We start from the raw sequence: 25954 nt of genomic DNA, 5'->3' as shown, positions 1-25954 counted from the left end.
TCGTTGGTCGTTGTTTTTTGCCCGTTTTGACTTTGTGATTTCGTACCTTCCGGGCTCTAAAAATGTGAAGGCGGATGCTCTGTCTAGGAGTTTTGTGCCCGACTCTCCGGGTTTATCTGAGCCGGCGGGTATCCTCAAGGAAGGAGTAATTGTGTCTGCCATCTCCCCTGATTTGCGGCGGGTGCTGCAAAAATTTCAGGCTAATAAACCTGATCGTTGCCCAGCGGAGAAATTGTCCCTGATAGGTGGACGAATAGAATTATCTCTGAACTTCATTGTTCGGTGTTGGCTGGTCATCCTGGAATCTTTGGTACCAGAGAGTTAGTGGCTAGATCCTTTTGGTGGCCGTCTCTGTCGCGGGATGTGCGTACATTTGTGCAGTCCTGTGGGATTTGTGCTCGGGCTAAGCCCTGCTGTTCTCGTGCCAGTGGGTTGCTTTTGCCCTTGCCGGTCCCGAAGAGGCCTTGGACACATATCTCTATGGATTTTATTTCTGACCTTCCCGTTTCTCAAAAGATGTCAGTCATTTGGGTGGTCTGTGATCGCTTTTCTAAGATGGTCCATCTGGTACCCTTGTCTAAATTGCCTTCCTCCTCTGATTTGGTGCCTTTGTTCTTCCAGCATGTGGTTCGTTTGCATGGCATTCCAGAGAATATTGTTTCTGACAGAGGTTCCCAGTTTGTTTCGAGGTTTTGGCGAGCCTTTTGTGGTAGGATGGGCATTGACTTGTCTTTTTCCTCGGCTTTCCATCCTCAGACTAATGGCCAGACCGAACGAACCAATCAGACCTTGGAAACATATCTGAGATGCTTTGTTTCTGCTGATCAGGATGACTGGGTGTCCTTTTTGCCTTTGACTGAGTTCGCCCTTAATAATCGGGCCAGCTCGGCTACCCTGGTTTCACCGTTTTTCTGCAATTCTGGGTTCCATCCTCGTTTCTCTTCAGGACAGGTTGAGTCTTCGGACTGTCCTGGTGTGGATACTGTGGTGGACAGGTTGCAGCAGATTTGGACTCAGGTAGTGGACAATTTGACCTTGTCCCAGGAGAAGGCTCAACTTTTCGCTAATCGCAGACGCCGTGTGGGTCCCCGACTTCATGTTGGGGATCTGGTTTGGTTATCTTCTCGTCATATTCCTATGAAGGTTTCCTCTCCTAAGTTTAAACCTCGTTTTATTGGTCCGTATAGGATTTCTGAGGTTCTTAATCCTGTGTCTTTTCGTCTGGCCCTCCCGGATTCTTTTTCCATACATAACGTATTCCATAGGTCATTGTTGCGGAGATACGTGGCACCTATGGTTCCATCTGTTGACCCTCCTGCCCCGGTTTTGGTGGAGGGGGAATTGGAGTATATTGTGGAGAACATTTTGGATTCTCGTGTTTCGAGACGGAAACTCCAGTATCTGGTTAAATGGAAGGGTTATGCTCAGGAAGATAATTCCTGGGTTTTTGCCTCTGATGTCCATGCTCCCGATCTTGTTCGTGCCTTTCATGTGGCTCATCCTGGTCGGCCTGGGGGCTCTGGTGAGGGTTCTGTGACCCTTCCTCAAGGGGGGGGTACTGTTGTGAATTCTGTGGCAGAGTTCACTCCTGTGGTCACAAGTGGTACTTCGGCTGATTCTCTCTGGGAGCTTCCGTTTGTGGAGGAAAGTGGTACTGCAGCTTCTGAGTTTCCTCCCTCAGGTGATCTGGTGAGGTCGTTAGCTGCTTCTCTACTTAACTCCACCTAATGCTTTGATTCATGCTTCCTGTCAATGTTCCAGTGTTGGACTTGTGTTTCTCTGGATCAGTCCTGTGGCCTGCTGCTCTGCATAGCTAAGTGCTTCTTTGCTATTTGTTGCTATTTTTTCTGTCCAGCTTGTCTATTTGTTTTGCTGGAAGCTCTGGGACGCAAGGGGTGTACCTCCGTGCCGTTAGTTCGGTACGGAGGGTCTTTTTGCCCCCTTTGCGTGGTTTTCTTTAGGGTTTTGTGTAGACCGCAAAGTTATCTTTCCTATCCTCGTTCTGTCTAGAATATCGGGCCTCACTTTGCTGAATCTATTTCATCCCTATGTTTGTCTTTTCATCTTACTCACAGTCATTATATGTGGGGGGCTGCCTTTTCCTTTGGGGTATTTCTCTGAGGCAAGGTAGGCTTATTTTTCTATCTTCAGGCTAGTTAGTTTCTCAGGCTGTGCCGAGTTGCATAGGGAGCGTTAGGCGCAATCCACAGCTGCCTCTAGTTGTGTTTGGAGAGGATCAGGAATTGCGGTCTACAGAGTTCCCACGTCTCAGAGCTCGTTCTGTTATTTTGGGTTGTTGTCAGATCACTGTGTGTGCTCTGATCGCTATGTACATTGTGTTCCTGAATTGCCTATCACAACAATACAGGAAACCCAAAAGTACTAATGTTTCTCAATAGAGGGAAAAAAGAAGTTCTGAGACCATTTTTTTTCCTTTGCACTGTGTTTTGTCTTTTTTTTCCCCTAGACATTTGGGTGGTTCAGGACACAGGTGTGGACATGGATATTCAGGGTCTGTGCTCTTCAATGGATAATCTCGTTATAAATGTACAAAAGATTCAAGACTTGGTGGTTCAGAAGCCTATGTTAGAACCAAAAATTCCTATTCCTGATTTGTTTTTTGGTGATAGAGTCAAGTTTATGAATTTCAAAAATAATTGCAAGCTGTTTTTGGCCTTGAAACCTCACTCCTCTGGTGACCCAGCTCAACAAGTGAGAATTATTATTTCTTTTTTGCGTGGTGACCCTCAAGACTGGGCATTTCCCCTTGCGCCGGGAGATCCTGCATTGGGTAATATTGATGCGTTTTTCCTGGCGCTCGGATTGCTGTACGATGAGCCTAATTCAGTGGATCAGGCAGAGAAAAATTTGCTGGCTTTGTGTCAGGGTCAGGATGAGATAGAGGTATACTGTCAGATATTTAGAAAGTGGTCTGTACTCACTCAATGGAATGAAGCTGCGCTCGTAGCGATTTTCAGAAAGGGTCTCTCTGAAGCCCTTAAAGATATCATGGTGGGATTTCCTATGCCTGATGGTCTGAATGAATCTATGTCTTTGGCCATTCAGATCGGTCGACGCTTGCGTGAGCGTAAAGCTGTGCACCATTTGGCGGTATTACCTGAGATTAAACCTAAGCCTATGCAGTGCGATAGGACTTTGTTCAGAGTTGAACGGCATGAACACAGACGTCTGAATGGTCTGTGTTTCTACTGTGGTGATTCCACTCATGCCATCTCTGATTGTCCTAAGCGCTCTAAGCGGTTCGCTAGGTTTGCCACCATTGGTACAGTACAGTCAAAATTTCTTCTGTCCGTTACCTTGATATGCTCTTTGTCATCATATTCTGTCATGGCGTTTGTGGATTCGGGCGCTGCACTGAATTTGATGGACTTGGATTATGCTAAGCGTTGTGGGTTTTTCTTGGAGCCCTTGCAGTGTCCTATTCCATTAAGAGGAATTGATGCTACACCTTTGGCCAAGAATAAGCCTCAGTACTGGACCCAGCTGACCATGTGCATGGCTCCTGCACATCAGGAGGATATTCGCTTTCTGGTGTTGCATAATCTGCATGATGTGGTCGTGTTGGGGTTGCCATGGCTACAAGTCCATAATCCAGTATTAGATTGGAAATCCATGTCGGTGTCGAGCTGGGGTTGTCAGGGGGTACATGGTGATGTTCCATTTCTGTCAATTTCGTCATCCACCCCTTCTGAGGTCCCAGAGTTCTTGTCTGATTACCGGGATGTATTTGATGAGCCCAAGTCCGATACCCTACCTCCGCATAGGGATTGTGATTGTGCTATCAATTTGATTCCTGGTAGTAAATTCCCAAAAGGTCGATTGTTTAATTTATCCGTACCTGAGCACACCGCTATGCGCAGTTATGTGAAGGAATCCCTGGAGAAGGGGCATATTCGCCCGTCATCGTCGCCATTAGGAGCAGGGTTCTTTTTTGTAGCCAAGAAGGATGGTTCGCTAAGACCTTGTATAGATTACCGCCTTCTTAATAAGATCACGGTTAAATTTCAGTACCCCTTGCCATTGTTATCTGACCTGTTTGCTCGGATTAAGGGGGCTAGTTGGTTCTCAAAGATAGATCTTCGTGGTGCGTATAATCTGGTGCGAATTAAGCAAGGCGATGAATGGAAAACTGCATTTAATACGCCCGAGGGTCATTTTGAGTATCTAGTGATGCCGTTCGGACTTGCCAATGCTCCATCAGTGTTTCAGTCCTTTATGCATGACATCTTCCGAGAGTACCTGGATAAATTCCTGATTGTGTACTTGGATGACATTTTGATCTTCTCGGATGATTGGGAGTCTCATGTGAAGCAGGTCAGAACGGTTTTTCAGGTCCTGCGTGCTAATTCTTTGTTTGTGAAGGGATCAAAGTGTCTCTTTGGTGTGCAGAAGGTTTCATTTTTGGGGTTCATCTTTTCCCCTTCTACTATCGAGATGGATCCTGTTAAGGTCCAGGCCATCCATGATTAGACTCAGCCGACATCTCTGAAAAGTCTGCAAAAGTTCCTGGGCTTTGCTAATTTTTATCGTCGCTTCATCTGCAATTTCTCTAGTATTGCTAAACCATTGACCGATTTGACCAAGAAGGGTGCTGATTTGGTCAATTGGTCTTCTGCTGCTGTGGAAGCTTTTCAAGAGTTGAAGCGTCGTTTTTCTTCTGCCCCTGTGTTGTGTCAACCAGATGTTTCTCTTCCGTTCCAGGTCGAGGTTGATGCTTCTGAGATTGGAGCAGGGGCTGTTTTGTCGCAGAGAGGTTCTGATTGCTCAGTGATGAAACCATGCGCTTTCTTTTCCAGGAAGTTTTCGCCTGCTGAGCGAAATTATGATGTGGGCAACCGAGAGTTGCTGGCCATGAAGTGGGCATTCGAGGAGTGGCGTCATTGGCTTGAAGGAGCTAAGCATCGCGTGGTGGTATTGACTGATCATAAGAACTTGACTTATCTCGAGTCTGCCAAGCGCTTGAATCCTAGACAAGCTCGTTGGTCGTTGTTTTTTGCCCGTTTTGACTTTGTGATTTCGTACCTTCCGGGCTCTAAAAATGTGAAGGCGGATGCTCTGTCTAGGAGTTTTGTGCCCGACTCTCCGGGTTTATCTGAGCCGGCGGGTATCCTCAAGGAAGGAGTAATTGTGTCTGCCATCTCCCCTGATTTGCGGCGGGTGCTGCAAAAATTTCAGGCTAATAAACCTGATCGTTGCCCAGCGGAGAAACTGTTTGTCCCTGATAGGTGGACGAATAGAATTATCTCTGAACTTCATTGTTCGGTGTTGGCTGGTCATCCTGGAATCTTTGGTACCAGAGAGTTAGTGGCTAGATCCTTTTGGTGGCCGTCTCTGTCGCGGGATGTGCGTACATTTGTGCAGTCCTGTGGGATTTGTGCTCGGGCTAAGCCCTGCTGTTCTCGTGCCAGTGGGTTGCTTTTGCCCTTGCCGGTCCCGAAGAGGCCTTGGACACATATCTCTATGGATTTTATTTCTGACCTTCCCGTTTCTCAAAAGATGTCAGTCATTTGGGTGGTCTGTGATCGCTTTTCTAAGATGGTCCATCTGGTACCCTTGTCTAAATTGCCTTCCTCCTCTGATTTGGTGCCTTTGTTCTTCCAGCATGTGGTTCGTTTGCATGGCATTCCAGAGAATATTGTTTCTGACAGAGGTTCCCAGTTTGTTTCAAGGTTTTGGCGAGCCTTTTGTGGTAGGATGGGCATTGACTTGTCTTTTTCCTCGGCTTTCCATCCTCAGACTAATGGCCAGACCGAACGAACCAATCAGACCTTGGAAACATATCTGAGATGCTTTGTTTCTGCTGATCAGGATGACTGGGTGTCCTTTTTGCCTTTGGCTGAGTTCGCCCTTAATAATCGGGCCAGCTCGGCTACCCTGGTTTCACCGTTTTTCTGCAATTCTGGGTTCCATCCTCGTTTCTCTTCAGGACAGGTTGAGTCTTCGGACTGTCCTGGTGTGGATACTGTGGTGGACAGGTTGCAGCAGATTTGGACTCAGGTAGTGGACAATTTGACCTTGTCCCAGGAGAAGGCTCAACTTTTCGCTAATCGCAGACGCCGTGTGGGTCCCCGACTTCATGTTGGGGATCTGGTTTGGTTATCTTCTCGTCATATTCCTATGAAGGTTTCCTCTCCTAAGTTTAAACCTCGTTTTATTGGTCCGTATAGGATTTCTGAGGTTCTTAATCCTGTGTCTTTTCGTCTGGCCCTCCCGGATTCTTTTTCCATACATAACGTATTCCATAGGTCATTGTTGCGGAGATACGTGGCACCTATGGTTCCATCTGTTGACCCTCCTGCCCCGGTTTTGGTGGAGGGGGAATTGGAGTATATTGTGGAGAACATTTTGGATTCTCGTGTTTCAAGACGGAAACTCCAGTATCTGGTTAAATAGAAGGGTTATGCTCAGGAAGATAATTCCTGGGTTTTTGCCTCTGATGTCCATGCTCCCGATCTTGTTCGTGCCTTTCATGTGGCTCATCCTGGTCGGCCTGGGGGCTCTGGTGAGGGTTCGGTGACCCCTCCTCAAGGGGGGGGTACTGTTGTGAATTCTGTGGCAGAGTTCACTCCTGTGGTCACAAGTGGTACTTCGGCTGATTCTCTCTGGGAGCTTCCGTTTGTGGAGGAAAGTGGTACTGCAGCTTCTGAGTTTCCTCCCTCAGGTGATCTGGTGAGGTCGTTAGCTGCATCTCTACTTAACTCCACCTAATGCTTTGATTCATGCTTCCTGTCAATGTTCCAGTGTTGGACTTGTGTTTCTCTGGATCATTCCTGTGGCCTGCTGCTCTGCATAGCTAAGTGCTTCTTTGCTATTTGTTGCTATTTTTTCTGTCCAGCTTGTCTATTTGTTTTGCTGGAAGCTCTGGGATGCAAGGGGTGTACCTCCGTGCCGTTAGTTCGGTACGGAGGGTCTTTTTGCCCCCTTTGCGTGGTTTTCTTTAGGGTTTTGTGTAGACCGTAAAGTTATCTTTCCTATCCTCATTCTGTCTAGAATATCGGGCCTCACTTTGCTGAATCTATTTCATCCCTACGTTTGTCTTTCATCTTACTCACAGTCATTATATGTGGGGGGCTGCCTTTTCCTTTGGGGTATTTCTCTGAGGCAAGGTAGGCTTATTTTTCTATCTTCAGGCTAGTTAGTTTCTCAGGCTGTGCCGAGTTGCATAGGGAGCGTTAGGCGCAATCCACAGCTGCCTCTAGTTGTGTTTGGAGAGGATCAGGAATTGCGGTCTACAGAGTTCCCACGTCTCAGAAATCGTTCTGTTATTTTGGGTTGTTGTCAGATCACTGTGTGTGCTCTGATCGCTATGTACATTGTGTTCCTGAATTGCCTATCACAACAGTTAACCCCTTCAGTGAACGCGGTAAAAAAAAAAGAGGCAAAAAACAACGCTTTATTATCATACCGCCAAACAAAAAGTGGAATAACACGCGATCAAAAAGACGGATATAAATAGCCATGGTACCGCTGAAAACGTCATCTTGTCCCGCAAAAAAACAAGCTGCCATACAGCATCATCAGCAAAAAAATAAAAAAGTTATAGTCCTCAGAATAAAGCGATGCAAAAATAATTATTTTTTCTATAAAATAGTTTTTATCGTATAAAAGCGCCAAAACACAAAAAAATGATATAAATGAGGTGTCGCTGTAATCATACTGACCCGAAGAATAAAACTGCTTTATCCATTTTACCAAACGCGGAACGGTATAAACGCCTCCCCCTCTGCGTTATAAACTCTTACCCTCGGGAAAATACAAAACTTGGGGGTTAAAAAATAATTTTGGGGGGATAATTTTTTTTTTTATTTGCACGGCTCTGCGTTATAAACTGTAGTGAAACACTTGGGGGTTCAAAGCTCTCACAACACATCTACATAAGTTCCTTAGGGGGTCTACTTTCCAAAATGGTGTCACTTGTGGGGGGTTTCCACTGTTTAGGTACATAAGGGGCTCTGCAACCGCAATGTGACGCCTGCAGACCATTCTATCTAAGTCTGCATTCCAAATGGCGCTCCTTCACTTCCGAGCCCTCCCATGCGCCCAAATGGTGGTTCCCTCCCCGGGGCTAAAAAATAATTTTTGTGGGAAAAAAAATTTTGTTTTCTCTGAAGCCCTTGGTGGGTCAAAGTGCTCACCACACATCTAGATGAGTTCCTTAGGGGGTCTACTTTCTAAAATGGTGTCACTTGTGGGGTGTTTCAATGTTTAGGCACATCAGTGGCTGTCCAAATCCAACATGGTGTCCCATCTCAATACCTGTCAATTTTGCATTGAAAAGTCAAACGGCGCTCCTTCCCTTCCGAGCTCTCCCATGCGCCCAAACAGTGGTTTACCCCCACATATGAGGTATCAGCGTACTCAGGACAAATTGGACAACAACTTTTGGGGTCCATTTTCTCCTGTTACCCTTGGTAAAATAAAACAAATTGGAGCTGAAGTAAATTTTTTGTGAAAAAAAGTTAAATGTTCATTTTTATTTAAACATTCCAAAAATTGCTGTGAAACACCTGAAGGGTTAATAAACTTCTTGAATGTGGTTTTGAGCACCTTGAGGGGTGCAGTTTTTAGAATGGTGTCACACTTGGGTATTTTCTATCATATAGACCCCTCAAAATGACTTCAAATGAGATGTAGTCCCTAAAAAAAAATGGTGTTGTAAAATGAGAAATTACTGGTCAAGTTTTAACGCTTATAACTCCCTAACAAAAAAAAATTTTGGTTCAAAAATTGTGCTGATGTAAAGTAGACATGTGGGAAATGTTACTTATTAAGTATTTTGTGTGACATATCTCTGATTTAATTGTATAAAAAAATTTATAGTTGGAAAATTGCGAAATTTTCAAAATTTTTGCCAAATTTCCATTTTTTTTTTTACAAATAAACGCAGGTAATATCAAAGAAATTTTACCACTATCATGAAGTACAATATGTCACAAGAAAACAATGTCAGAATCACTGGGATCCATTGAAGCGTTCCAGAGTTATAACCTCATAAAGGGACAGTGGTCAGAATTGTAAAAATTGGCCTGGTCATTAACGTGCAAACCATCCTTGGGGGTAAAGGGGTTAATGCTGGCAGAATGTCAATCACTCGGTACTGGGTATATACCGAGTGAGTGACATGCTAGAAGGATAGAAGGATGTCAATCACAATGTACTGGGTATGTTTGCAGTATTGACTTCTTGGCTCTGCCATGCTAGGAGGATGTCAATAACTCAGTACTGTTTGCAGCAGTGACTCTGTGGCTGTTCCATGTTAGGACGATGTCAATCATTCGGTACTGGGTATGTTTGCAGTAATGACTCTGTGACTCTGCCATGATGGATGTCAGTCACTATGTACTAGGAGTGTTTGTAGCGATGACTCCATGACTCTGCCTTGCTTAAAGAATGTCAGTCAGTACTGGGTATGTTTGCAGTAATGACTCGTTGACTCTGCCATGCTAGGAGGATAGAAGGATATTAATCACTTGGTACTGGGTATATTTGCAGCATTAACTGCTTGGCTCTGCCATCCTAGTAGGATGTCAATCACTTGGTACTGGGTATGTTTGCAGCATTGACTCCTTGGCTCTGTTATGCTAAGAGGATGTCAATCACTCGGTACTGTTTGCAGCAATGACTCCATGGCTCTGCCATGCTAGGAGGATGTCAATCACTCAGTACTTGGTATGTTTTCAGTAATGAACACGGTTACTCTGCCATGATGGATGTCAGTCACTCTATACGACGAGTGTTTGTAGCGATGACTCCATGACTCTGCCTTGCTTGAAAAATGTCAATCACTCAGTACTGGGTATGTTTTCAGCAATGACTTCGTGGCTCTGTTATGCTAGGAGGATGTCAATCACTCAGTACTGGGTATGTTTGCAGCAATAATCTGTAGCTCTACCATGCTAATGCCATGAGGACTTAAGGTAACTGAGTAACATACAAGGCAATGAAAATTTAAAGCTTAACGTCAAAAGAGACAGCTTTTATAAAACACTAGATGGCAGCCCGATTCTAAAGAATCGGGAGTCTAGAATCCATATATACTTTATTTATTCAAATGTAAGAATAATACAATTAATAAATAATAGTAAGAAAGAACAAAAAATGGCTGCACTCACCAGCTCTTGACAATTCTTGTTATTTAAGGTACCGTTACACAGGATCCATGAACATGCTTATGAGGGGAGGGATGAAAGACATCAGACGACAGCTTTGCGTGTTGTGGCAAATGCCACAACAACGGTTCTTTGCTTAAGAACAATAATGTAAATAATAAATAATATGTCGGCGTCTTTTTGCTCTGCATTATTAGTATACTTTCTATCAGACCTAATCTTACGTGCGCCATCAGCAGCTTTGGGCTCTGTGTCATTAGCAGGGTCGTCTTATTTTGCTTTAATTATTGTATTGTTAACGTTGTTACTTATGACTTTTGTGTTTGAAACTGTTAAACTGTAAAGCGCTGCAGAATATGTTGGCGCTATATAAATAAAGATTATTATTATTATTATTAGTATCCTTACTATTAGAGCTCATGTTGGCTAAGCTAAACAGCTTTAAGCGTGGTGGTGGCAAACAACAGGTTAATAAGAGGCAGTGTCAGGTAGTAGGAAAATAGCCAGTTAATAATAGGCAATAGTTCTTTGCAGGAATGCAGATATTAATAAATAGGCAGTTTATATTGCAGAGAAATTGCTGGGCAATAATGGACAATGTCCTTATGTGGCAAATAATAGAGCAATATACCCAATGTGGCAAAGAAGAGGTTAATAAACGGCAGTCTCTCAGTATAACAGTCAGTGAATAATAGGCAGTATATGGAGAAAACACCAAACAAAAGTTCAAAATTGGTGTGAAAATGTCACTGAACCACTTCACAACTAAATATATATAGTTTTGGTAAATGATATTATCATTTTTTTGACGAAATTCGGCAGGAGCTTGAAGAGCAACGTCACTGGGCCCGCCTCCACGCAGTAGAAACTTGCTGTGAGGTAAAAATTCAAAAATCACACCAAAATGGCGGGCGGAGTGTGTCACAGTACGGCACGTTTCTGATTGGTCGCTCGCAGCAGGCGGCAACCAATCAGACACTGGACACTGTTGACGTCACTTAGCTCCGGACATTAGCTCCGGACATTAGCTCCGGACAAAGCCACGGAAGTTGGCACAAATTGCAGGAAGTAGTATTCTAGGCAATTAATCTCCGGACATTAGCTCCGGACATTAGCTCCGGACATTAGCTCCGGACATTAGCTCCGGACAAAGCCACGGAAGTTGGCACAAATTGCAGGAAGTAGTATTCTAGGCAATTATATATTAGATGATTGTGTTTAGTATTCATTAACCTGCAGCTGCTCACATATTCCCTTTAAAATGATTTTTCCCCAACACCAAGCACAGAAAGGAGGTTTCCAATATAATAAAAACATTCATACAGAAAATAGCATGAGAGGTACATGATGTACAAATTATACATACAAATATAAATTTTAGTTTCACTTCATTTTTTTTACATTATATTCTTTCCAGCCAATGGGCAAACAGTAAAATATGTGGATAATCACATTGCACACATATTTTTTTTAGCAAAGTCATTATGGCTTGAATATAAATAAAGGCTTACATAATGAATGACATGTCTACGGTCTACAGGAAGAACACTACCACTTACAGTATATTTAGTAGGCCAAATAAAGGTAAATTTTCTATCTAGGAAGGTCTCTGGTACGGCCTTGACATGTCATGTGACCTTTAATTAATATTTTATTGGTCTTCCTGGAAAAGCTTTTGAAAGAACACGTAATACTACAATTATACAGTGGCTCTAATGTTGGAAGGCCAAGTTATTGACATTTGGCAGAAAGCACATGATGTGCGCCATCACAGGGACATGACAGACCTGTGTTGAATGAAACAAGATACCCTTTCATTGATTTTAGATTATCGAGGACCTGCCTCATAAACTCATTGCAACAATCTATTTGGAAAACGTAAATTGCTTTGATCCTGTGCACAGAGACATCTTCGTTCATTAGCAACATTCTCTTTACTTTCTCTGGACAATTACCAACATTGTAAAAGCTTATTTGGCAGAAGAATCCTCTTCACTTGATTCAGTCACCATAACAGTCGATTTGTTTGCACATTTCATAAGGAATTATTGTAATACATTTACAAGAGGTTGGAATATTTACAGCTTTCATCAATAGCTTTGATTTAAAGGGACTCTGTCAGTAAGATCAACTCCTCCCCCAAAAATCGCATATACAGCTCTGGCAAAAATTAAGAGACCACCACGTCAAATCCCTGTCATGGGCAGCCCAATCTCCAGACCTGAACCCCATTGAAAGCAACTGGAATGTAATCAAGAGGATGATGGATAGTCACAAGCCATCAAACAAAGAAGAACTGCTTACATTTTTGCGCCAGAAGCAGTGTGAAAGACTGGTGGAAAGCATGCCAAGACGCATGAAATCTGTGATTAAAAATCATGGTTATTCCACAAAATATTGATTTCTGAACTCTTCCTGAGTTAAAACATTAGCATTGTTGTTTCCAAATGATTATGATCTTGTTTTCTTTGCATTATTTGAGATCTGAAAGTACTTTTCTAAATTTTGACCATTTTTTTTTTGTCAGAAAAAAAATACAAAATTTATTGTTTGGAAATTCGGAGACATGTTATCAGAAGTTTATAGACTAAAAGAACAATTTACATTTTGCTCAAAAATATACCTATAAAGAGAAAAGTCAGACAAATTGAACATTTTGCAGTGGTCTCTTAATTTTTGTCAGATCTGTATATGGGTATGTAGGTCTCTGAAATGCAACCTTATATCTTCTATCTGTGATTAGCATTCTCATTCATATGCAAAAGAGGCATTAAGTGCTCAGGAGTTGGAGCTCCTAACAAGGCACCCAGGTTGTCCCCATCCCCCCACCCCTCAACAGCATTTTTACCTTGATTGATAGCTCTTTGTATGATTTCCTGACCTCACAGTCAGAGAGAGATCAATCAAGCTAAAGAGGCTGGTGCTGGTTAGGGAAACAATCTTGGGAAGCATAGGCTTGCGAAGTGCTCAACCACGCCCAGAGCACAGAGCACTTAAGAACTCATTTGATTTGAATTGATACACTAATTACAACAGATTAAAATGTCAAATACATTGATATCTTTATATCTTCCAAAACTTTGCATACTCATATATGCAGTTTTGGGAAATTGATCTTATGTGTCAGATCCTCTTTCAAGTTATTATTGGGTCCATTTTACCTAGCTCCAAAATTGTGCAGGAGTGATTGAACTGCCTAAATATTAGCTTTTTCTGCACTTTTATTAGTAGGGGAATAACTAGACTTAGTAGAGTATAAAAGCAGTCTGGAAAGCTACCATTGCCCCTCACCTTTTCACAGATTACTGGGCGTTGGGCTGAGGTTACAAATATATGCTAAATGTGTTATAATAAGCATACTGTTTGGTGGTCTGATTATTGAGGATCCTTTACTGTCCCAGCACCTGATGCATTTTCCATGTAGACAACTGAGGCACATGGCATTGTAGTTCTCACACTATGTTAGCGGATATAAAATGAAGAAATGTAAACTGTGATGTCTCATATCTGTAGACAGATTGGCTTGTCTCAATGGGTTAAATGGGCTCCACAAATAATTCAGGTCTTCAATAATTGGGGCCAATAGTGTACCATTGCATACCAAATGAAGTATATGGAAAACCAGGCTACAGTTATAAGCCACATTTTTATGAATATATTTACATCCGGGTGTTTCTTGCTGGGGTTACTTTGCTGCACGCTCTTTACCTGTCCAATCAATGCCAACTATTTGAGGTAACATCATGTTCATTTACCATTCATTCTTAAATTCTATGAGCATTACCAGAGGAACAGAACATCAGAGATATGGGAAGACATGGTCTAGAATTATTTTCTAGAAATGCAATTTTTCTCTATAGCATACAGACAATTGACTGCTGCTCTTCTGAAGTCATTAAAGAAATATATAAATATATATATATATATATATATTAAATGTGTGTATATGGGCATGTAATGTAATGTGAGTGTATTAATATACTCCCATACCTTTGCTCTCTCCTGTGTCCATTGCCCTCAGCGCAACTGCAACTAGCCAGCACACTCCAGCCGAAAGTCTTTTTTTCAAAGACAGCCTTTAGAGCCTCCATAGGCTTACATTGTAAAAGTCACTTCCGGGTCATGCTGAGCGCAAGTGTAACCAGGGTAGTATGCACAGTGGAATGGCGCTGGACACCAGAGAGAGCAGCACGTGAGAAATTTGGTACGGTCACACTAAATTACATGCACATACACACACATTTGCAGAATAAAAAAGTTATTGGAAATGCTACTTTAATCACAACCACTACAATATCAATGAGCACAAATATTTTTTACTTTGTGGATTAATAGAGAAAAACAAATACTTGACTAGATCAATATTTTCCTAAAACTGTATTTCGCCTTAGGTTATAGTTATATATGTTATTTACAATGTTAATTGACAAGAAACAGCTGCAATTCTGAATAAGAGCTCCCTGACATGGTAGAGCAAAGTGCATGGAGCCTGAATGGTGCCACATGGATTTTATGAGGCTAGTGAACATAAGGAACTACAAAGCTGTAGGCAGTCTGTGTGTTATCAACTACCAATTAGCTAAATCACTACCATTGGTGTTTTGGATGTGGACACAAAATCTCAAGAAGCAAAGGTATATATCCTGGGTGAAGGCAGCATCAGCTTTGCAAACAAGGTCAGAAAGTATGAAGGAGCTTGTGAAGCAATTAGTCCAAATACAGCAGCAAATGCATCAACAGCAGCATCTGCATCAGCAGCAAATGACTCTCTTAGCGGAAATTGACCAGGACAAAGAGACTGCACAGAAAGTCAGCCAAAGGAACACTATCGATGTGAGGCAAACAATACAGAAGGTCTTGAAGAAAATGACTCGAGGAGGATGTCGAAGTTTTACTAGCTGTATTTGACAGGGAGAAACTGACCCAGGAGCAATTAGTGGAGGTCCTGCTGCCATATCTTACTGGGGAACCACAGAAGGCATTTATAACCTTGCCCTGCAGGATGCCAAGGAGTACAATAAGCTCAAGGTGGAGATTATGGCATTTTCAGGTGTAACTCTGGCAGCTTGAGCGCAACGGGTGCACCTCTGATGCTACCAAAAGGAATAGCCTCTCCAGTCTCAGATGGTTGACCTGTTACACCTGGTGCAAAACTGGCTGCAGTGGGAGACCTGTTCAGTGGCACAGATTGTTGAAAGAGTTGTAGTGGACCTATTTATTCATCCACTACCTAAATCCATGTAAGTCAGGATTTCCCAGGGAGATCTCCAGAATGCAGATGACATAGTAAGTCTGGTGGAAAGATACTTGAAGGGGAGAACTCCCTGAGCTGTCAAGGGAGCGCAATTTCACTTGCCAGTGATACCCAAAAGAAGTGGACCAAGACTACATCTGAAGGGAGCACAAAGACACAGGAGCGGTGAGAGCCAGGTTCAAGGGGTACATATCATCACATTGTCTGTTGGAGGTGTCATGTCCCAGTTTATTTATCAGCCAATTGTCAATTGACCTCATACCCTATGGACTGCAGCAACATGCGGCAGTGCTCCTACTTTACCTAACCTGCCGGCAGCGCTGTTCCTCATCCTGGCTAGATGTGTCAGGAATGCCAGGTGACTGTGTGTGATGCCCAAGTAAAAGGACTACTGGACTCTGGGAGGTTAGTGACCCTGGTAGCGACCACACTTTTACATGTGCCAGTCCCTGGGAAGGTGGTAGACATCAGGTGTATTCATGGAGCCACCAAGAACTTTCCTGTGTTCAGAGTTGACATTGACACAGACTGTGATTCTGTTTCCAACACAGTGGGAGTAGTCAAAACCTTGTTTTATCCTGTAGTAGTCGGTCATGATTTTCCGCTGTTTTGGGATTTGTGAGGTAAAGCTTTACAGTCTTGTAGCTTCACTGATAACCAGTTCCCAACTGAAGAAATTTTGTCACATACCACGGCCGATGAGCTAATGTTGTCGATATTCATTGGCAACAATGATGAGAGATCATCCCATGAAGCCAATATACCTGAGTTGGAGGTGTACAGGGGAAAACTTTGGAACCGCCCAACTCAGGGACTTCATTAAAAAAACACTTGGGGAAAAGTAAGGGTGCTAAATGTTGTCCTCTAGGAATCAGGAATCGGTGTTCGGGTTCTGATTTTGACTGGGCATAATGATCAGTTATATCAATGGACCTAGGAGACGTGCCAGGCAAAAGTGTGTCTCCTCAAGGCATGATCCAAGGCTATAGTTCGTTGACTCTGGTGAAATGGACTATACTGTTGAAGTATTCAAAAGGGTTGGTGAGGGCCACTCTAAAGTTTACCAACCATAGAAATGGAAGCCCCCCACCAGATATGTCATATCAGCTTGGTCAAAACTTGGCGGGATGGGGTTCATGATTGGTGGGGTGAAGATGCCCAGTCCCCGACTTTGGGCAGAGGTGAAGGGTATGTTGTAGATAAGCAGCTGGCAGAATCCTATGTAGGAGATCCCTCAAGTGTTAATAGGACCAATATATGGATCCAAGGTTGTTAGGAATGATTTGATGAGATGGGTGGAACTATTCATTTCCATCCTTCAATTCAGTAGGTGCAACTGGTTTGAAAAGGCAGCTGATCTGTTCATTCCTTGTATGAGAGTAGAGGGGCAAACACCTCTGGTATATGGGTCTATGTATGCAAGGTAGAAGACCTGTGAAGGTGCTTAGACTCTGCAAGAGCATTGGACCTTAAATATTGAGCAGCTTAACAACTCTGTTTCTCATATTGCTGCATGCACTCTGTTTTATTATTACTTTCTGTTAATGGAGTTACGGTAATAAGCCTTCCTGTAAGACAAGAAGCTGCATATCTGTGTGAGCGCTGCCAACTACCAACAAGCTAAATCCATACGTAATGACTGATATCAGTGCTGTATCATGTCTCCATGCAATTCAATAGGCCTGGCACTTATCCATGCAGTTAGTATAATTAGTAACTGTATGAACAAAAACATTAAATTACCTTTAAATTTTGAATGTACCAAATTCCATTCTGTATTCAGGCCAAGATTTTTATCAACATCCAGTTTCAGTCCAATCCTAAAAAAATGTTCCAAACAAAATCAGAATACTGATTTTACTATACAAGGAGAATATTATCTAATTTAAAGGTATGAGATACACAGAATTTTTTGCCAAACACATCCGATAAAAGAAACATGTGCTGGACCTCAGAAAGTCAATACAACACCATGAATAAAAGGTACAGTACAAAATATTGACATTTTAGTCCTTTTAACAGAATATATGATACATAATAAAGTTTGACTTTTCCGGTGCTCTGCTGTATCTGTGGGGAGGAGGTGCATGCGGCTATTTAATTCAGCTGGAGAAGTTGACAAGTGCGAAGCTGCTCTTGCAATGGCTGTTTTTTTGTGACGAGGGGGGGGGGGTGTTCTGATGTGATCCCCTTTTGTAATGTCCACATGATAAGACATGACAACCCTTAGCTGGCCATATTATTTTGTTATGCTGTATAATAACTCAATCAAGGATAGGAGATAGCACACACTGGGCTGGGAACCTAACTTTTAGATATAGAGTTACATAACATAGTAACATAGTTATTAAGGTTGAAGGAAGACTTTAAGTCCATCTAGTTCAACCCATAGCCTAACCTAACATGCCCTAACATGTTGATCCAGAGGAAGGCAAAAAAAACTATGTTCCCTCAGAAAATATCGTAGTAATGATGGCATGAGAAGGCTTTCCCCATTAACTCAAAGAGACAAGAAAACCTAACTTGTAGGATTTAGAGGTAATTAACCTGTGTTCATGGAGTGCCCCCAAGGGCTGTGGGGTACTCGGATCCCGAGCCCTTCTTCTATACTCAGTGGGGATGTCATGGTGGTTGACCCGGTCCGTGGCCCTTGGGAGGTCCGTTGAAGAAATGGTGGGGGAAAGGTCTTTAAAGGCATAATGTTCGTGACGCCACCTGAGGTATTCGGTCAGGGAGACCGACGCTGCTCAGGAATCTTCTGGGGTGATGTTATGGCAGCTAGATAGGATACCTTCCCACAGGTGAAGTATGTCCCCAGGGCTTCCCAGAGTGTAGATGGTGGATGGTGGATGATGCAAGGCGCAGTGAATAACGAGGACACAAGGTTGCAGTCTCTATACCTTTACTGAAGGCTTCAGCATCCACAGTCCAGAGTACAGACCACAGGGTAGGCAGAGTCGGGCCAGTCTGAAGGCAAATTCAGAGTCCGCTTATCCAGGTGGAATTCAATAGCCTTCCTCTAGCGCCTGGGTGTTGTAGTACCTCCCTGCTGAGCAACTCGGTAAGGTCCTCACAACTATTGTAGATGTTAAGTCTCTTCTCTCTGTCCCCCAGACGGATAGGACAAACCCATATGACGGGTGGCCTGAGGCTTTTTATAGGGACCCTAGTGACGCCCCGGCCCCACAAGTTGCCATCCTGCCTCCCGGGTAAATGGTCGGGCAGCTAACGTGGAATTAACTGTCCTGCCAGTCTCTGAAGTAACGGCATAGAGCTCTTTACTCCCTCGGTGTTCTGGCTACCGGTCCTGCGCTTCAGAAAGTGGCAGCTTGCTTCTAGTTGGTCTCCCTCTGATGTTTCACTCCTGTTGCTATGACTTTGTTGCTCACTCACTGCAACACAATTCCTTTTGTGTCCTTTCTTAGGATGCTGCCGCACGTGGGGCAGACGCAGCTCCATGTACCTTCCTTCCGTAGGCCGCAGTCTGGAGCTGGCTGAAACCCAACCCAGCCAGCCTCTGTCAAACTCGGTCAGGACCCACTGACTATCTCCTTCTCCCTCCAGTCAGCTTCTGTCCCTTTCTCTGACTAACTTCCTCCCCAACCCACCAGTTTTACCCAAGTGTGAGGAGTGCCCTAATAGATAAAAGCATGCTCCCCCTGGTGGACTGGAGTGTGAAGTGTGTGTAGTGGTTGTGATACCTGGACAGAAGATCTCCTTCATTACCTTCAGACGTAACATCACTCCCCCTGGTGGAAGAATAACATTACTGCAACGAACCAGGACTCTGGGGCGCTGCATTCGCATAAGCTTTCTGAAGCACAATGTGACGTACTTTAAATTAGGTTTAACGTTTATACTTCGTGAATGATTTGATTTTTTCACAGCCCTGAAGACTTACACCTTTTTTGTCGTAAATTAATTGTCCACAAAGTACATCATTGGTCAGACAGTGACCTGAAAATTGATAGTGACATTGAATGGGAAACTTTGGCAGCATTAGAAGATCCTTAGGGAACAGATATCTGGGGTAAGAGAACATTTTCATGAATCCTTAGTTCCATGCTTAACTGTTTTACTCCCTTTCTCTCTCTTGCCACAGATTGACATTTTCATCAAGATGGCGGTTGAAGAATTCAAACAAATTCCCAAGGAAATGCTTAAAGGGACTCTGTCACCTGATTTTGGAGGGAACAATTTTCAGCCATAGAGGCGGGGTTTTCGGGAGTTTGATTCACCCTTTCCTTACCCGCTGGCTGCATGCTGGCTGCAATATTGGATTGAAGTTCATTCTCTGTCCTCCATAGTAAACGCCTGCGCAAGGCAAGATTGCCTTGTGCAGGCATGTACTACAGAGGACAGAGAATTTACTTCAATCCAATATTGCAGCCAGCATGCAGCCAGCAGGTAAGGAAAGGGTTAATCAAACACCCAAAAACCTCGCCTCTATGGCTGAAAATTGTTCCCTCCAAATTCAGGTGACAGAGTCCCTTTAATGATAACTTGACTAAACATAAGAAGGGGTGCACTGATCAAACTCAAATCCTTTGATGATGTAGTTATAAAGGAGACTGACAAAGAAGGGAATGTCGTGATCTTGACCGTGGAGAAATATGAACAGGAGGCCTTCCTCCACCTGAAAAACAGGGATACTTAGCAACAACTTCCATGTAGTCATCTCACCCCTTTTTCAAAGACTTTGCAACAGATCTTAGATTGAGCCCTGGAAGAGGAAATTATACCCAAAAGAATTTTTGATGGGCTCTGTATGAAATTCCCCAAGATACCAAATTTCTATTTACACCCCAAGGTCCATAATAACCCCCAGAATCCCCTTCAACATCCGATTGTCTCTGGCATGCGAGGGCTTTGTGACCCAGTATTTCGCTTCATTGAACACTATTTGAAACTTTTGGTCAAGACTTTGCCCTTCTATGTCAGAGACACTGCAGACATTCTGACCAAAATTGATGGTATTTATTTGGAATCTAACATGATCCTTGTGTCAGCTGACATCAAATCATTGTGCACGTTCATAAGACACGAGGATAGTCTAGGGTGGCCTATTGTTTTCTTGAAACAAGCAACCTTGACCCTGCACTACGTGAACTTATTTTGGAATTACTGCAATATATTTTTATCCACAACTTTTTCGTTTTCAAGGACCAATTTTCTTTGCATGGGCTGGACACTGCAATGGCTTGTGCCCCATCCTATGCAAATTTATTTCCCAGCTTCTGGGAAAGGAACGTTTTTTAGGACAATGAACTTTGTAATGTTGACCATGTGCAACTCTGCTATGCTATATAGGACCTATTCGTTTGTCAGAGGTCTGAACTAAATTGGAAAGCCTTTTGCCTTTCTGGGCCAACTCAATATTAACATCTTTAGCAATAGACTGACCAACAAGTACAAACAGAGACAATTAGAATTTTCAGACATAAAGATTCATTTTAAAAATGAAGGACATATTCTTTCTGACCGATGCATTTAGGAAAAGAAGTTCATTTAATGTGCTCTTACATTCTAGTTCAGCTCATACACATTCCGCGATTAGTCATTCCAACTGGTCAATTTTCTAGAATGATGCGTATTTGTTCCCCAGAATTATTTGAACAACATGACATGGACCTTAAATCTAGATTCGAAGCAAGGGGGTAACCATAGAAACATCAAACATGCATCTCAAAAAGCTAGGAGGACACCCCATGTAAAACTCTTGATGACAAAAATAGAGGAAAAAAGGTTCGGGGCAGAACAACAAAAAAAAAAATCAGCTTTATTTCCACCTACACTTGTCTATGGGATAGTATCCGCTATGCTCTTAATTATTGATCCATTTTAAAAACTGATTCAACACTGGCTAATTTCTTTCCTGACCTTTTTTGACAGCTAGAATGAACAACAATTTTAATGGCCATCTTGTAAAAAGCCACTATGTGGCTATACAAAAGAACTTCTTCAGTTCCAAAGGACCAAAATGTGGATGCTATCCCAGCAGAGATTGTGTGGCCTTTAAAAATATATGCCAATCAACGTCGCTGCCATTCTCAGATAGTAAAGGAGATTTCCGAATTATAACATTCTTCTCCTGTCACACCATTTATGTGATTTATTATGCTACTTATCCCTGTGGTTAAATATACGTGGGTCTCGCCTCATGTGAACTCCATATATTAACAAAAGAACACGTTAGGCCGGGGTCACACGCATCAATACCCGGCACTGCCGCCGACACTCGGGACTGCAGCATGCGGGTGCCAAGTATTGATGCGAGAGACTTGTGCGAGTTTCTCGCATCACACTCACACGTTTGACCCCGGCCTTAGGGACATTATTGCGGCAAAGGAAATAACAGACTTTACTTTATTAAAAACTCTACCAAATTATTTCAAACTCTTAAGCTCATGTGATACTCATGGCTTTAATTTGCGCGGTATTGACAGGGTCAATTGTGGCATCAGAGTGGTAATGCGAAGCAGGTTAATCTCAATTTGAATGCCTATGGATAATTAGACTTAACATCATGGGCCTTTCCAGTCTCAATGAGAAACTGAGCTTCGCCAGTTTCTTGTAAACTTGTATCTCTGTATTTTTTTTCTTTTATTTCCTTTTGCGTTTAATGTTTTTTTATCTCTCCTTTTTATCATGCAGTTTTCATATATGCCCATAGTATGGAGATTTCTGTTCTTTTTTGGTGGTGACAGAAGAGTTCTACAGGGATCCATTTGGTATTCATCTATCCTAATTACGAAGAGGACTGTCCTCCTATCATTCTCCATATTGACATCAGGAACGCATAAATGGACCATCTTGATGTAAATGGAATATGGACTTATTGTTTTGATCATGTTTTTGCAGCGCCCCAGAGATCTGGTCGTTGCAGTATGACACTCTGCCACTAAGGGGAGTGATGGTACGTCTGATGGCACTGAAGGAATTCTCCTGACCAGGTATCACCAGAACACATTACACTTCACACTCCGGCCACTAGGGGGAGAAAAAGGCTTTATTTATTGGGCTACTCCTCACACTGGTAAAACTAGGGGCTGGGGAGGAAGTTAGTCAGAAGCTGACTGGGTTGGATTCAGGCAACATCCCGTGGCAGGGGGTGTTGCAGGGACAAGGCACAGGGGGGTCCCTGTCAGGCGTGGGAACCTGGCAGGTGCCTAGCGAACAGAACCGAACGGAACAGCGCCTGCACCTCCTTGCGGCGGTATCCTAAGAAAGAGACAAGAAAGGAAGGATATTGTGGAACAATGTAAACGAGATCTAGCAAAAAAGAGTACCAGTAGGAGTCGTGCCGTGAGACCGAGGCAACATCCTACTGAGGCGCGTAGCCGGTGGCCAGAACACCGCGGGAGTAACTGACTTCAGGCCTTACTTCAAACTCCGCAGGACAGTTAATTATAGGTTGGCTGTCTACCTTAACATAGTAACATAGTAACATAGTTAGTAAGGCCGAAAAAAGACATTTGTCCATCCAGTTCAGCCTATATTCCATCATAATAAATCCCCAGATCTACGTCCTTCTACAGAACCTAATAATTGTATGATACAATATTGTTCTGCTCCAGGAAGACATCCAGGCCTCTCTTGAACCCCTCGACTGAGTTCGCCATCACCACCTCCTCAGGCAAGCAATTCCAGATTCTCACTGCCCTAACAGTAAAGAATCCTCTTCTATGTTGGTGGAAAAACCTTCTCTCCTCCAGACGCAAAGAATGCCCCCTTGTGCCCGTCACCTTCCTTGGTATAAACAGATCCTCAGCGAGATATTTGTATTGTCCCCTTATATACTTATACATGGTTATTAGATCGCCCCTCAGTCGTCTTTTTTCTAGACTAAATAATCCTAATTTCGCTAATCTATCTGGGTATTGTAGTTCTCCCATCCCCTTTATTAATTTTGTTGCCCTCCTTTGTACTCTCTCTAGTTCCATTATATCCTTCCTGAGCACCGGTGCCCAAAACTGGACACAGTACTCCATGTGCGGTCTAACTAGGGATTTGTACAGAGGCAGTATAATGCTCTCATCATGTGTATCCAGACCTCTTTTAATGCACCCCATGATCCTGTTTGCCTTGGCAGCTGCTGCCTGGCACTGGCTGCTCCAGGTAAGTTTATCATTAACTAGGATCCCCAAGTCCTTCTCCCTGTCAGATTTACCCAGTGGTTTCCCGTTCAGTGTGTAATGGTGATATTGATTCCCTCTTCCCATGTGTATAACCTTACATTTATCATTGTTAAACCTCATCTGCCACCTTTCAGCCCAAGTTTCCAACTTATCCAGATCCATCTGTAGCAGAATACTATCTTCTCTTGTATTAACTGCTTTACATAGTTTTGTATCATCTGCAAATATCGATATTTTACTGTGTAAACCTTCTACCAGATCATTAATGAATATGTTGAAGAGAACAGGTCCCAATACTGACCCCTGCGGTACCCCACTGGTCACAGCGACCCAGTTAGAGACTATACCATTTATAACCACCCTCTGCTTTCTATCACTAAGCCAGTTACTAACCCATTTACACACATTTTCCCCCAGACCAAGCATTCTCATTTTGTGTACCAACCTCTTGTGCGGCACGGTATCAAACGCTTTGGAAAAATCGAGATATACCACGTCCAATGACTCACCGTGGTCCAGTCTATAGCTTACCTCTTCATAAAAACTGATTAGATTGGTTTGACAGGAGCGATTTCTCATAAACCCATGCTGATATGGAGTTAAACAGTTATTCTCATTGAGATAATCCAGAATAACATCCCTCAGAAACCCTTCAAATATTTTACCAACAATAGAGGTTAGACTTACTGGCCTATAATTTCCAGGTTCACTTTTAGAGCCCTTTTTGAATATTGGCACCACATTTGCTATGCGCCAGTCCTGCGGAACAGACCCTGTCGCTATAGAGTCACTAAAAATAAGAAATAATGGTTTATCTATTACATTACTTAGTTCTCTTAGTACTCGTGGGTGTATGCCATCCGGACCCGGAGATTTATCTATTTTAATCTTATTTAGCCGGTTTCGCACCTCTTCTTGGGTTAGATTGGTGACTCTTAATATAGGGTTTTCATTGTTTCTTGGGATTTCACCTAGCATTTCATTTTCCACCGTGAATACCGTGGAGAAGAAGGTGTTTAATATGTTAGCTTTTTCCTCGTCATCTACAACCATTCTTTCCTCACTATTTTTTAAGGGGCCTACATTTTCAGTTTTTATTCTTTTACTATTGATATAGTTGAAGAACAGTTTGGGATTAGTTTTACTCTCCTTAGCAATGTGCTTCTCTGTTTCCTTTTTGGCAGCTTTAATTAGTTTTTTAGATAAAGTATTTTTCTCCCTATAGTTTTTTAGAGCTTCAATGGTGCCATCCTGCTTTAGTAGTGCAAATGCTTTCTTTTTACTGTTAATTGCCTGTCTTACTTCTTTGTTTAGCCACATTGGGTTTTTCCTATTTCTAGTCCTTTTATTCCCACAAGGTATAAACCGCTTACACTGCCTATTTAGGATGTTCTTAAACATTTCCCATTTATTATCTGTATTCTCATTTCTGAGGATATTGTCCCAGTCTACCAGATTAAGGGCATCTCTAAGCTGTTCAAACTTTGCCTTCCTAAAGTTCAATGTTTTTGTGACTCCCTGACAAGTCCCCCTAGTGAAAGACAGGTGAAACTGCACAATATTGTGGTCGCTATTTCCTAAATGCCCAACCACCTGCAGATTTGTTATTCTGTCAGGTCTATTAGATAGTATTAGGTCTAAAAGTGCTGCTCCTCTGGTTGGATTCTGCACCAATTGTGAAAGATAATTTTTCTTGGTTATTAGCAGAAACCTGTTGCCTTTATGGGTTTCACAGGTTTCTGTTTCCCAGTAAATATCCGGGTAGTTAAAGTCCCCCATAACCAGGACCTCATTATGGGTTGCAGCTTCATCTATCTGCTTTAGAAGTAGACTTTCCATGCTTTCTGTTATATTTGGGGGTTTGTAACAGACCCCAATGAGAATTTTGTTACCATTTTTCCCTCCATGAATTTCAACCCATATGGACTCGACATCCTCATTCCCTTCGCTAATATCCTCCCTTAAAGTGGACTTTAGACAAGACTTTACATAGAGACAAACCCCTCCTCCTCTCCGATTTTTACGATCCTTTCTAAACAGACTGTAACCCTGTAAGTTAACTGCCCAGTCATAGCTTTCATCTAACCATGTCTCGGTTATTCCCACTATGTCAAAGTTACCTGTAGATATTTCTGCTTCTAGTTCTTCCATCTTGTTTGTCAGGCTTCTGGCGTTTGCGAGCATGCAGTTTAGAGGATTTTGTTTTGTTCCAATCTCCTCACTGTGGATTGTTTTAGAAATGTTCTTACCTCCCTTCTGAGTATGTTTTCCTGGGTCGTCTTTGTTCGAGTCTAATGTTTTTCTTCCCCTCTTCTTCTAGTTTAACGCCCTCCTGATGAGTGTAGCGAGTCTTCTGGCGAATGTGTGTTTCCCAGGTTTGTTGAGGTGTAGTCCGTCTCTGGCGAGGAGTCCATCATACCAGTAATTCACAC

At 42.8% G+C, this 25954-nt stretch overlaps 1 protein-coding gene across 4 annotated transcripts in view; it reads right to left on the bottom strand.

Moving 5' to 3' along the window:
• PHACTR2 (phosphatase and actin regulator 2) overlaps positions 1-25954 on the bottom strand; it is a 305175-nt gene that overhangs the window by 231082 nt on the left and 48139 nt on the right. Inside the window, exon 2 of one of the 4 annotated variants that reach the window (XM_069725914.1) lies at positions 17128-17204. The exons of the other annotated variants lie outside the window; for them this stretch is intronic. The gene's annotated coding sequence lies outside the window, so the exon portion shown is untranslated. The remainder of the gene's footprint in view (positions 1-17127; positions 17205-25954) is intronic. 4 annotated transcript variants of the gene reach the window in all.

This window comes from Ranitomeya imitator, chromosome 5 (assembly GCF_032444005.1).
Source record: "Ranitomeya imitator isolate aRanImi1 chromosome 5, aRanImi1.pri, whole genome shotgun sequence".
Lineage (NCBI taxonomy): Eukaryota > Metazoa > Chordata > Amphibia > Anura > Dendrobatidae > Ranitomeya > Ranitomeya imitator.
Note: the sequence above shows the minus strand (reverse complement) of the source record. Positions and strands in the feature narration are given on the sequence as shown.